This window comes from Leguminivora glycinivorella, chromosome 20, assembly GCF_023078275.1.
Source record: "Leguminivora glycinivorella isolate SPB_JAAS2020 chromosome 20, LegGlyc_1.1, whole genome shotgun sequence".
NCBI classification, from domain to species: Eukaryota; Metazoa; Arthropoda; class Insecta; order Lepidoptera; family Tortricidae; genus Leguminivora; species Leguminivora glycinivorella.
In genome coordinates this window covers 10,954,427-10,967,726 of record NC_062990.1, presented here as the reverse complement: position 1 = coordinate 10,967,726, position 13,300 = coordinate 10,954,427, and the positions used below count along the sequence as shown (strand labels likewise).

Here is a 13,300-nt window from a genome sequence, read left to right as displayed (position 1 = left end):
ATGACTTTGAAACAAGACTCAAATTGGGCTACAAATAAGCATCTAAATATTTTGGTTCACTATAAATCTCCAAGCTCTCCATCTCGTATTTCTAAAATACGATCTACTTGAGACAAACAAAATTTTAATTATCGTGAGACCGAAACAGGAATTTAATCAACTAAACAAAAAATATAATTATTATGCTTGCATATGATGAAACATGGAAGCAAGTTTCTGACATGTTACAGTGATAGGCTTGAAAAGACTTTTCAAGAATATAAGGAACTCAACCTTGAAATTTCATTGTTGGACCCTGCGGATTCCGAACGTGTTGAGGACTTCGAGGAGAAATATGATCTGCTCAAATCGTTCTATGCGGGTGTAGTAAACAAGGCATTGGACGCCTCTACGTCGAGCGTCTCACCGCAACCATCCTTTTCGTCTCCTGGAGGCTGTAATGCCTCGCCATTTAGGCTGCCTCCAATAAATCTAAAAGTGTTCGCGGGAGAGGTAGGTGAATACCAGAGTTTCATTTCACTCTTTAACAGCGTCATTGATGCAGATGTAAAATTGAAGGCTTGTGAAAAGCTATATTATTTGAAAACTTATTTAAGTGGAGAGGCCTTAGCGCTAATTAATTATTTACCTCTCACAACTGAATCTTACCCCATTGCCATTGATCTTTTAAAGCAAAGGTATGATAATCAAAAGCAGGTAGTTAATCATCACATTGTGTCCATACTAGATTTACCGCCCATGCAAAGGGCATCTGCAGGATGCATAAGAAATTTGGTTTCAGCTACTAGGCAACATTTAGGTGCGCTAACAAATTTAAATGCCCCAGTTTCTCAGTGGGATTTAATTGTAGTTGCAATCTTGCAAAGGAAACTTGACCAATATACACTTAGGGCTTACCATTTGGAAAACCAAGGCAACAATGAATTACCAAAGTTACATGATTTTTTAACATTTTTAGAGCAACGGGCTGCTGCCTTGGAGTCCCTGGGAGAGCGGACGCCTTCAGGGCGCCGGTCTAGTTTAGTTGCGAGTAGTGTTAAAGTGGCCAAGCCGCTTAAGTCAGGTATAAACAAATGTAAGTACTGCAATTCTACTGTCCATAAGCTTCATCAGTGCTCGACTTTTAAGATATTGGAAAGACTTTGTAGTCTCTAACAACTTATGCAATATTTGCTTAAATGAACATATTAGTCAAAAATGTATATACTCATTTAAATGTGCTATCTGCAAAGGCAAGCACAACACTCTATTGCATGAGGAAGTTACTCCTCAACAGTGTGCGGCAGTGTCCCACACTATTGAACCAGCTGATAACCTCATTTCTGCCTATATTAGTTTATTGTTAAGTAGGAAAGGCAATGATCTTTTACCTACCATTAAGGCTAAGGTATATGATAAATATGGACAACCTATGATTGTTCGTTGTCTTCTAGACACATGTAGTCAGATTACCTTTTTGCGCTCTGATGTAGCAGAGCGGTTAGGATGTCAATTGTACCCTGATGAGTCAGTACTCTCAGGTGTGTGTGATGCACCCAGCTTTAAAGCTATGCAGACCTCCTTGCGGGTTTATTCCATGGTAACAGATTATAGTGTCACTGTAACATGCAATGTTGTTAATAATATTACGGCAAATATGCCACAGTTTTCTCTCCGGAATGAAGTAATAAACATACCGGCCGATGTGCAATTAGCTGATGACAGTTTTGACATTTCATCAAGGATCGATATACTATTGGCTTCTCATGTGTTCTTCCAGGCGCTTTTGCCGGAGCAGCTGCCAGCCCTGCCTAGCAAGCTGATCCTGCAGAATACACGCTTTGGGTTTATCGTTGCTGGATTGGCTGGTGCTTCCGACACAGCCCCGGTATCCAACTTAGTATCAAATTATTGCTGTCAACGGCTAACACACAACAGTGACATAGGTAAATTAGATAATATTGTATCTCAATTTTGGTCTACTGAAAAGGTCCCAGAGACATTCACAGAGGCCAGCTCTGAACAAGAGTTAGCTGAAAAAATATTTCAAGACACTGTAGTCTTAAATGATAATAAATTTGAAGTGGCGTTGCCCCTTAAGCAAGATATTAAAGACTTGTACTTAGGCAATTCACTGTCATGTGCTCTGAAACGATTTTTGAATTTAGAGTTGCGATTTAAAAAAGATGATGAGTTGTATTTAAAATATAAAGCTTTCATAGATGAGTATGTGCGATTAGGTCATGCAAAATATATTGACCTTTCACAGTATAACTTGGATAGTCAAGCAGTTTACTTCCTAGCTCATCACCCTGTTTTTAACCCCTCCAGCAAAACTTCTGCTCTGAGGGTTGTTTTTGATGGGTCAATGCCCACTTTGGCTAAAATCTCACTCAATGATGTTTTATTAAACGGCGCCGTTGTGCAAAATGATCTATTTAGTATTATAGTATTGTTTCGACTATATAAATTCATTTTGAATTGTGATATACAAAAAATGTTCAGAGCTATCTCGTTAACTTCAGAGCACAGGCCTTTACAAAATATTTTGTGGCGTAAAGATAAGAATTCAGACATACAATGCCTTCAGCTACTGTAAGTTATGGTTTAAAAAGCTCATCGTTTCTGGCCACTAGGTGCCTATTAGAGTTAGTAAATAGGTATAAAGATGCTTATCCCCTGGCCGCAGAAGCCTTGTTATATAACACATATGTTGACGATGTGAACCTGGTAGCCAATGATATGAACCAAATTTTGGCAGCCAAGACACAATTGATAGCCTTACTAAAGTTAGGTGGCTTTGAACTGCACAAGTGGTGCTCAAATGTTGATGGTTTATTGGATGATATCCCAATTAGCTTACGAACTAAGGCAGTAGTAGACTTTTCCAATGAAAAGGACCCAATTGTGAAAACTTTAGGCATTCAATGTGACTTGGCTTCTGACACTATTATAATGGTTGCCCCTAGACATGATGTTTGTGACAATTACACAAAAAGAGGTTTATTATCATTTGTCAGCAGACTTTTTGACCCTTTAGGCTTGGTCGGGGCGGCCATAGTTAATGCAAGGCTGCTCTTACAGCAGACATGGTTGGAAAAATTAGATTGGAACTCTCCGTTGCCCGACCACCTCAATGATGGGATGAAAAGGTTTGCGGCAAGTCTGAATAAAATGAAGAGTATCATAATTAAAAGAAATTTAGGACCCCTAAAGGGTCTGTCATATGTACAAGCATATATAAAGTTTGTGTTCTGCCAATAGATATTTAATTATGTTTAATTACCATAGTCTTTTAATTATAAGAAAAACCTTTAAAGTTAGGTGGCTTTGAAGTGCACAAGTGGTGCTCAAATGTTGATGGTTTATTGGATGATATCCCAATTAGCTTACGAACTAAGGCAGTAGTAGACTTTTCCAATGAAAAGGACCCAATTGTGAAAACTTTAGGCATTCAATGTGACTTGGCTTCTGACACTATTATAATGGTTGCCCCTAGACATGATGTTTGTGACAATTACACAAAAAGAGGTTTATTATCATTTGTCAGCAGACTTTTTGACCCTTTAGGCTTGGTCGGGGCGGCCATAGTTAATGCAAGGCTGCTCTTACAGCAGACATGGTTGGAAAAATTAGATTGGAACTCTCCGTTGCCCGACCACCTCAATGATGGGATGAAAAGGTTTGCGGCAAGTCTGAATAAAATGAAGAGTATCATAATTAAAAGAAATTTAGGACCCCTAAAGGGTCTGTCATATGTACAAGCATATATAAAGTTTGTGTTCTGCCAATAGATATTTAATTATGTTTAATTACCATAGTCTTTTAATTATAAGAAAAACCTTTGCGGTTGGGAATATGTACAAGACGGTACATAATAATTATATGTAATGACATCTGTCAAAGCGTTCAGTACAGAACTTACCGCATACCTAGCACAGCGTGCTAGCGGTTGAACTTAATAGATTAAGCTTATAAAAGTTGTAGTAGTTAGAAAAGTGGAAATACAGTTCTTCATTCAATAATAATTTTATGTTTTATTCAGTGCCTAACAGATAGGTTCAGTAGTTTTTGAGAAAAATACGGAAAACTACGGAACCCTACACTGAGCGTGGCCCGACACGTTCTTGGCCGGTTTTTTTAACTCCTTTAAACGCCTGTTGCATAAAATACTATTAAAATGTCATTAGACATAATATAGATTGGCAATGTCAATACCAATCTAAAGTGACGTCACGTATCTAGAGCAAATTTTTGACATAACATATTGTGATCAGTCTCGAAATTTATATTTTTGGTAAAATAAAAGTCGTGTCTGTTTTGCCCGAAGGTTGACTGGTAGATAATGCCTTATAGCATTAAGTCCGCTTTCTGTACAATTGTATTTTTTTGTGCAATAAAGATTATAAACAAATAAATAAATGTGCGATACAGACAAATCGGTAAATCTCAGTTATATATTTTTTATTATTATTATAAATGGGCTTACTCTTGGCCACAGACTAGCCAAAGGCAAAGACGTGGTCTACGATTTGAGGGGTAAGTAATAGAACGTATACAAACGTATGGTATATTCGGTAGAAGGTATAATTTCAATTGTATAATTTTGTATGGTATAAAGTTCAATTAGTATAATTGCTGTTATATATAATTTTAGATAGCATAAATTCAAATTATATAATGTTTGTTACATATAATATTGTTTCCTATAAGTATAATGTGGTATAACGTTGAAGTAATAGAATATACAAAACGAATACCATACAGGTGATATAAGCGCCTGCTGTTTTCTCTCTCTCGGTCCTCGCTCTTTTGACAGGATTCGTTTCTGTAGGGTCACAATTCAAACCTAACCTAAACCTACTATTATGACAGGATTAGTTTCTGTGGGGGTCACAGTTCAAACCTAACCTAAACCTACTTTTTTGACAGGATTCGTTTCTGTGGGGTCACAGTTCAAACCTAACCTAAACCTACTTTTTTGACAGGATTCGTTTCTGTGGGGGTCACAGTTCAAACCTAACCTAAACCTACTTTTTTGACAGGATTCGTTTCTGTGGGGTCACAGTTCAAACCTAACCTAAACCTACTTTTTTGACAGGATTCGTTTCTGTGGGGTCAAGTTCAAACCTAACCTAAACTTACTATTGTGACAGGATTTGTTTCTGTGGGGTCACAGTTCAAACCTAACCTAAACCTACTTTTTTGACAAGATTCCTTTCTGTGGGGTCACAGTTCAAACCTAACCTAAACCTACTTTTTTGACAAGATTCCTTTCTGTGGGGTCACAGTTCAAACCTAACCTAAACCTACTTTTTTGACAGGGTTCGTTTCTGTGGGGTTCCCAACCTAATTTTGTGATTTATATGACATGTTGTTATATTTTTTAATATTTATATATTATTAAAGATATAGTAAATGTAATTAGTTAATATGTATATTATAGTATACGGTAGTATGTATATTGTATGTTATATTATTTGTATCTTATACAAATTGAAATTATACCTTTTGTGAATTATACATAAAAAAAGTATACTTTTTGAGCGTTTGTAAATTGAGAATATGCCAAAAGTTTGTATTCATTATGTTACGCACCCACGATGGAGTGAGCTCGCCCAGAAGATGCCTGTTCACTCTTGATTTGAAGGTTGCCGGGTTATATGAGCTCGGAAATGTAGCCGCCGGCAAAGAATTATTTATTTCATTTATATCACAAATGCGTTTCAAATATTTAAAAAATGTGTGCAAAACAAATTGAAGAAAACCTACCTACATTTTTTACGCTGTAAAAATTACATTCAAGTATTTACAATATACGTAAAAAAGACTGCGATTTATTTATTTGGTGTTGATGAAAATGTTTATTGAGCAAATATACAACATGTTTCACGACTGTTAGCCATTGTTACTCAATTTCTATAGAAACACGACGATGCCTGAGGCAGACGCGTTTTATTCCAATTTACAATTTTAATATCGCTCGAGTTATACACCCTGTTTTTAATGAATTCCGTTACTTTAAGGGAAGATTCATTACATCAAAAAAAATTTTTTTTTAGTATGAATAGAACGTTTGACCACGATCACGCCTGATGGTAAGTGATGATGCGGTCTACGGTGGAGCACGCTTACCTATGACATACCTATTTACTCTTGCTTTAAAGAGACCTGGATTGTACTCATGTGGAAATACAGACTCAGGCAGGGCATTCCACTCCTTGGCAGAAAAAAAATTAAAAATTTCTCTTAGAAACTAGCTTCTTAACTCTTGCGGTTATCGAGTTATTAAAAAAATTAAGATAATTGCTGAACACGTGTGTCACAGCCTAATGTTATTTGTTCTGACATGTGCCGTCAATCACTTGACACTAACTTGAATGTTACTCTTAAGGATCTCTCACACTAATAAATTCATTTATTATGTATTATGTATGAGAATGATGATTTTTTTTTTGCGAATATAACTAAAATTGATATACAGGGTGGTTCCTGATAATGAACGTCATCGTCATCAACTTTATTAACATTAATTGCGCGACATGATCATCCAACTACACGTGTGTTTGCTTGCTTTGTAGGCGTACAAGTATTCAATACAAATCGCCCAGCATGTCTGATACTTACGTCTTAAGTACTTAGCGTGCTCGATAACCCAAAATGAGTTTTGGCCTCCAACATAAGAGCACGCCGCTTTGCTCGGTCTTGAGCGTTATCGTGCCAGCCTTTGCCGACGCCGAGCTCACAGAGGTCAACCTTTTTTTTGTAGTATGAATAGGTAGCCGTTTGACCACGATCACACCTGATGGTAAGTGATGATGCGGTCTACGGTGGAGCACGCTTATTACCTATGAGATACCTATTTACTCTTGCTTTAAAGAGACCTGGATTGTACTCATGCGGAAACACAGACTCAGGCACGGCATTCCACTCCTTGGCGGTTCGCAAAAGAAATATTGAAGCGAAACGCTTAGTGCGTATTTTTGGAATACCAACCCGTGAAGCGATGCCGCATTGCCTCCACTCTATCCGCCGACGTCTACGATATTTTGGGTGACCAGCAGGACGGCGTCCATTCGGCATGTCTGATCTTTCTTCCTATATCTGTGGTCTAACCCGTCTAACGCTATTCAGACCCGAATTGCCTTAAGTGAACAATGTCCTATCTCTAACCACTGGCTCTTAAGACCTACTAAATTATTCATGGGCTTGCCCAACCAAAGGTTTGTCATGTAAATTAGCCTATCGTGACAGGCACACATGTTACTAACGCTTCTCTGTCACTGAGTAGGTAAATAATGTGTTATAGTATGAATTTTTTGAAACGAACGTTTCTAAACAAAGGTATTGTTTCTTTTGTGTTGAGCGGGAGCTTCTGTTTAGGCACGTGTTAAAACAACAAGTTGGATTAAAAAGCAACTGTATCCTGATAATTGTAAGGTTCAAATCTGTGCAGCAGCAAATTTGAGATAGATTGTTCCCGCTCAACACAAAAGGAACGTTTCAAAAAATTCATACTATATCTTCTTAGGAGGTAGTTTAAGAAGTTAGTACTTGTAGGGTTAGAAGCTTTTTTTTAAATTATAAATGGGCTTACCCTTGGCCATAGACTAGCCAAAGGCAAAGACGTGGCCTACGATGGAGGGAGCTCGCCCAGAAGATGCCTGGTGACGTAGCCGAATGGCATTTCTGCGACGCGAAACGCCGTCGAAACGCCGCAGAAATGTAGTCTGGCTCTGTCGCGCCAATACGCAAGAGCTATAGAGATAGATATAGCCACGAAAGAGATATTATCGTGAGCGTTTCGTGAGCGTTTGTTCATTCAGCTACACACACGGGAACTCACTGGCAGTGACATTTTTTTTTCAAAAAAACATGTTTTAAATCAGTGCCACTAGCTTTTTTTGGCGTGTTGAAAAAAAATAATACAAAAACGCGAACCGTTTGTTAATGTAGGCAAAGACATAAGTATGTAACTCCGTATAGACAGCTACAGTCTAAGAAAAAGAAAACCGGCCAAGAGCGTGTCGGGCCACGCTCAGTGTAGGGTAGGGTAGTTCAAAACAATTTTCCTAGAAAGTCTTCATAAAGTTCAACTTTTATGACTTTTTTCATATTTTTTAAACATATATGGTTCAAAAGTTAGAGGTGCCACCCGGGCACACTTTTTTTCCCTTTAGAAGCGATTATTAATATAATCAAAAAACGATTTTAGTAAACCCCTATTCATTAACACGCTTTTATTAGGTCGTCGTGTATGTAACTATGTATGTAATGGAATCTAAGGAAGCTAATTTAACCATCTTCCAGGAGTCGTAGCGTAATGAAAATTGGCAGCTATATGTAGTTCCGATGACAATACAATAATATGGTACTGTTGAGCTGATCTGATGATGGAGTCGGAAGATATGAACTGGAACTACATGATGGAACATCGTATCATAGCCGTTTTTGGGTTTCTTAGAAAAGTCTTGTAATGAACTTTGACTACGATTAGGTTTCAAGGTCTGATGATGGAGCCGGAAGATATGAACTGGAACTACATGATAGAACATCGTATCATAGCTGTTTTTGGGTTTCTTAGAAAAGTCTTGTAATAAACTTTGACTACGATTAGGTTTCAAGGTCTGATGATGGAGCCGGAAGATATGAGCTGGAACTACATGATGGAACTTCGTATCATAGCTGTTTTTGGGCTTCTTAGAAAAGTCTTGTAATGAACTTTGACTACGATTAGGTTCCAAGGTCTGATGATGGAGCCGGAAGATATGAACTGGAACTACATGATGGAACATCGTATCATAGCTGTTTTTGGGCTTCTTAGGAAAGTCTTGTAATGAACTTTGACTACAATTAGGTTTCAAGGTCTGATGATGGAGCCGGAAGATATGAGATGGAACTACATGATGGAACATCGTATCATAGCTGTTTTTGGGCTTCTTAGAAAAGTCTTGTAATGAACTTTGACTACGATTAGAATTCAAGGTCTGATGATGGAGCCGGAAGATATGAACTGGAACTACATGATGGAACATCGTATCATAGCTGTTTTTGGGCTTCTTAGAAAAGTCTTGTAATGAACTATGACTACGATTAGGTTTCAAGGCTTGATGATGGTGCCGGAAGATAAGAACAGAAAAAAAAAGGGGGGGGCTCGAGGGGGGAAGCATGAAAGAAAGATCAACGTAGTATTTAAAATAAGTTGGGTTAGCGTTTTCTTGTGACCTTTTAGAGCAAACAAAGGGGCTCGGGGGCGAAGCCCCCGCATAAAAGAAAGATCAACGTTGTATTTAAAATAAGTTGGGTTAAGGTTTTCTTGTGATCCTTAAGAGTAAAGAAAAGGGGCTCGGGGGCGAAGCCCCCGCATGAAAGAAAGATCAACGTAGTATTTAGAATAAGTTGGGTTAGCGTTTTCTTGTGACATTTAAGAGCAAACAAAGGGGGGCTCAGGGGGCGAAGCCCCCCGCATGAAGGAAACATCAACGTAGTATTTAAGATAAGTTGGGTTAGCGTTTTCTTGTGACCTTTAAGAGCAAACAAAGGGGGCTCGGGGGCGAAGCCCCGCATAAAAGAAAGATTAACGTAGTATTTAAAATAAGTTGGGTTAGCGTTTTCTTGTGACCTTTCAGAGCAAACAAAGGGGCTCGGGGGCGAAGCCCCCGCATAAAAGAAAGATCAACGTTGTATTTAAAATAAGTTGGGTTAAGGTTTTCTTGTGATCCTTAAGAGTAAAGAAAAGGGGGCTCGGGGGCGAAGCCCCCGCATGAAAGAAAGATCAACGTAGTATTTAGAATAAGTTGGGTTAGCGTTTTCTTGTGACCTTTAAGAGCAAACAAAGGGGGGCTCGGGGGCGAAGCCCCCGCATGAAAGAAAGATCAACGTAGTATTTAAGATAAGTTGGGTTAGCGTTTTCTTGTGACCTTTCAGAGCAAACAAAGGGGGGCTCGGGGGCGAAGCCCCCGCATAAAAGAAAGATCAACGTTGTATTTAAAATAAGTTGGGTTAAGGTTTTCTTGTGATCCTTAAGAGTAAAGAAAAGGGGGCTCGGGGGCGAAGCCCCCGCATGAAAGAAAGAACAACGTAGTATTTAGAATAAGTTGGGTTAGCGTTTTCTTGTGACCTTTAAGAGCAAACAAAGGGGGGCTCGGGGGCGAAGCCCCCGCATGAAAGAAAGATCAACGTAGTATTTAAGATAAGTTGGGTTAGCGTTTTCTTGTGACCTTTAAGAGCAAACAAAGGGGCTCGGGGGCGAAGCCCCCGCATAAAAGAAAGATAAACGTTGTATTTAAAATAAGTTGGATTAAGGTTTTCTTGTGATCCTTAAGAGTAAAGAAAAGGGGGCTCGGGGGCGAAGCCCCCGCATGAAAGAAAGATCAACGTAGTATTTAGAATAAGTTGGGTTAGCGTTTTCTTGTGACCTTTAAGAGCAAACAAAAGGGGGCTCGGGGGCGAAGCCCCCGCATGAAAGAAAGATCAACGTAGTATTTAAGATAAGTTGGGTTAGCGTTTTCTTGTGACCTTTAAGAGGAAACAAAGGGGGGCTCGGAGGGCGAAGCCCCCCGCAAAAAGAAAGATTAACGTAGTATTTAAAATAAGTTGGGTTAGCGTTTTCTTGTCACCTTTCAGAGCAAACAAAGGGGGGCTCGGGGGGCGAAGCCCCCCGCATAAAAGAAAGATCACCGTTGTATTTAAAATAAGTTGGGTTAAGGTTTTCTTGTGATCCTTAAGAGTAAAGAAAAGGGGGCTCGGGGGCGAAGCCCCCGCATGAAAGAAAGATCAACGTAGTATTTAGAATAAGTTGGGTTAGCGTTTTCTTGTGACCTTTAAGAGCAAACAAAGGGGGCTCGGGGGGCGAAGCCTCCCGCATAAAAGAAAGATAAACGTTGTATTTAAAATAAGTTGGGTTAAAGTTTTCTTGTGATCCTTAAGAGTAAAGAAAAGGGGGGCTCGGGGGGCGAAGCCCCCCGCATGAAAGAAAGATCAACGTAGTATTTAGAATAAGTTAGGTTAGCGTTTTCTTGTGACCTTTAAGAGCAAACAAAGGGGGGCTCGGGGGGCGAAGCCCCCGCATAAAAGAAAGATCAACGTAGTATTTAAGATAAGTTGGGTTAGCGTTTTCTTGTGACCTTTAAGAGCAAACAAAGGGAGCTCGGGGGGCGAAGCCCCCCGCATAAAAGAAAGATAAACGTTGTATTTAAAATAAGTTGGGTTAAGGTTTTCTTGTGATCCTTAAGAGTAAAGAAAAGGGGGCTCGGGGGCGAAGCCCCGCATGAAAGAAAGATCAACGTAGTATTTAGAATAAGTTGGGTTAGCGTTTTCTTGTGACGTTTAAGAGCAAACAAAGGGGGGCTCGGGGGCGAAGCCCCCGCATGAAAGAAAGATCAACGTAGTATTTAAGATAAGTTGGGTTAGCGCTTTCTTGTGACCTTTAAGAGCAAACAAAGGGGGGCTCGGGGGCGAAGCCCCCTCATGAAAGAAAGATCAACGTTGTATTTAAAATAAGTTGGGTTAAGGTTTTCTTGTGATCCTTAAGAGTAAAGAAAAGGGGGCTCGGGGGCGAAGCCCCCGCATGAAAGAAAGATCAACGTAGTATTTAGAATAAGTTGGGTTAGCGTTTTCTTGTGACCTTTAAGAGCAAACAAAGGGGGCTCGGGGGCGAAGCCCTCCGCATGAAAGAAAGATCAACGTAGTATTTAAGATAAGTTGGGTTAGCGTTTTCTTGTGACATTTAAGAGCAAACAAAGGGGGCTCGGGGGCGAAGCCCCCGCATGAAAGAAAGATCAACGTTGTATTTAAAATAAGTTGGTTTAGGGTTTTCTTGTGATCCTTAAGAGTAAAGAAAAGGGGGGCTCGGGGGGCGAAGCCCCCCGCATGAAAGAAAGATCAACGTAGTATTTAAAATAAGTTGGGTTAGGGTTTTCTTGTGATCCTTAAGAGTAACGAAAAGGGGGGCTCGGGGGCGAAGCCCCCAGCATAAAAGAAAGATTAACGTAGTATTTAAAATAAGTTGGGTTAGCGTTTTCTTGTGACCTTTAAGAGCAAACAAAGGGGGCTCGGGGGCGAAGCCCCCGCATAAAAGAAAGATCAACGTTGTATTTAAAATAAGTTGGGTTAGCGTTTTCTTGTGATTTTTAAGAGCAAACAAAGGGGGGCTCGGGGGGCGAAGGCCCCCGCATGAAAGAAAGATCAACGTTGTATTTTAAATAAGTTGGTTTAGGGTTTTCTTGTGACCCTTAAGAGTAACGAAAAAGGGGGCTCGGGGGGCGAAGCCCCCCGCATAAAAGAAAGATCAACGTAGTATTTAAAATAAGTTGGGTTAGGGTTTTCTTGTGACCTTTAAGAGCAAACAAAGGGGGCTCGGGGGCGAAGCCCCCGCATGAAAGAAAGATCAACGTAGTATTTAAGATAAGTTGGGTTAGTGTTTTCTTGTGACCTTTAAGAGCAAACAAAGGGGGGCTCGGGGCCCCCCGCATAAAAGAAAGATAAACGTTGTATTTAAAATAAGTTGGGTTAGGGTTTTCTTGTTACCCTTAAGAGTAACGAAAAGGGGGCTCGGGGGCGAAGCCCCCCGCATAAAAGAAAGATTAACGTAGTATTTAAAATAAGTTGGGTTAGCGTTTTCTTGTGACCTTTCAGAGCAAACAAAGGGGGACTCGGGGGGCGAAGCCCCCCGCATAAAAGAAAGATCAACGTTGTATTTAAAATAAGTTGGGTAATGGTTTTCCTGTGACCCTTAAGTGCAAATAAAGGGGGGCTCGGCAAAAAAGAAATACTTAAATTTTGTTTGAATTAGTTGAAATGTGACAATATTTTCTAATCGAGTCAAACAAAATCCCACTAGCTGAGAGCTTCAAAACAATGTATGGCGAAAGTATGTCTCTCTAATGTCTTCAAAAAGTCCGCGATGGCACATGTCTATATTGTCTATCTTTTACGGATAACTTACTAGGTATAAACATTTTTATGATAATACCGTAATAAGAAGGTAGCCGCTAGTTATTTTTAAGTAGCAATTAGCAATAAGTACACGTTAAGCCACAAATGGCATGTAAAATCCGCCTACTTGAAATAAATTTATGTATAAATGTTAAAAGTATTTCATTATTAATGACTAAAAAGTATGAAATAAATTAATAGTTTAAAAAACACTATAAAACACGCTTTTATAAATGCACGTAAAAGCCAAAAATAAATTATGGATCGTTCAAGTTGTCTCTATTTGTGAGCTGAAGTTTAAAAACTATGTGCTTTTAATTATAATATTTGATTGTAAAAGCGTGGGGCGCTGGAACAGGAAAGACTTTCTTGTAAACAAATACTA

General features: G+C 39.3%; 1 long non-coding RNA gene across 1 annotated transcript; it reads left to right on the top strand.

Annotated features, from left to right (window-relative positions):
• Nucleotides 1–236: 236 nt before the first annotated feature.
• Nucleotides 237–1,895, top strand: LOC125236978. The gene is made up of 3 exons (XR_007178260.1): nucleotides 237–492; nucleotides 959–1,075; nucleotides 1,760–1,895. It is a non-coding gene; the product is annotated as an uncharacterized LOC125236978 (long non-coding RNA).
• Nucleotides 1,896–13,300: the final 11,405 nt, after the last annotated feature.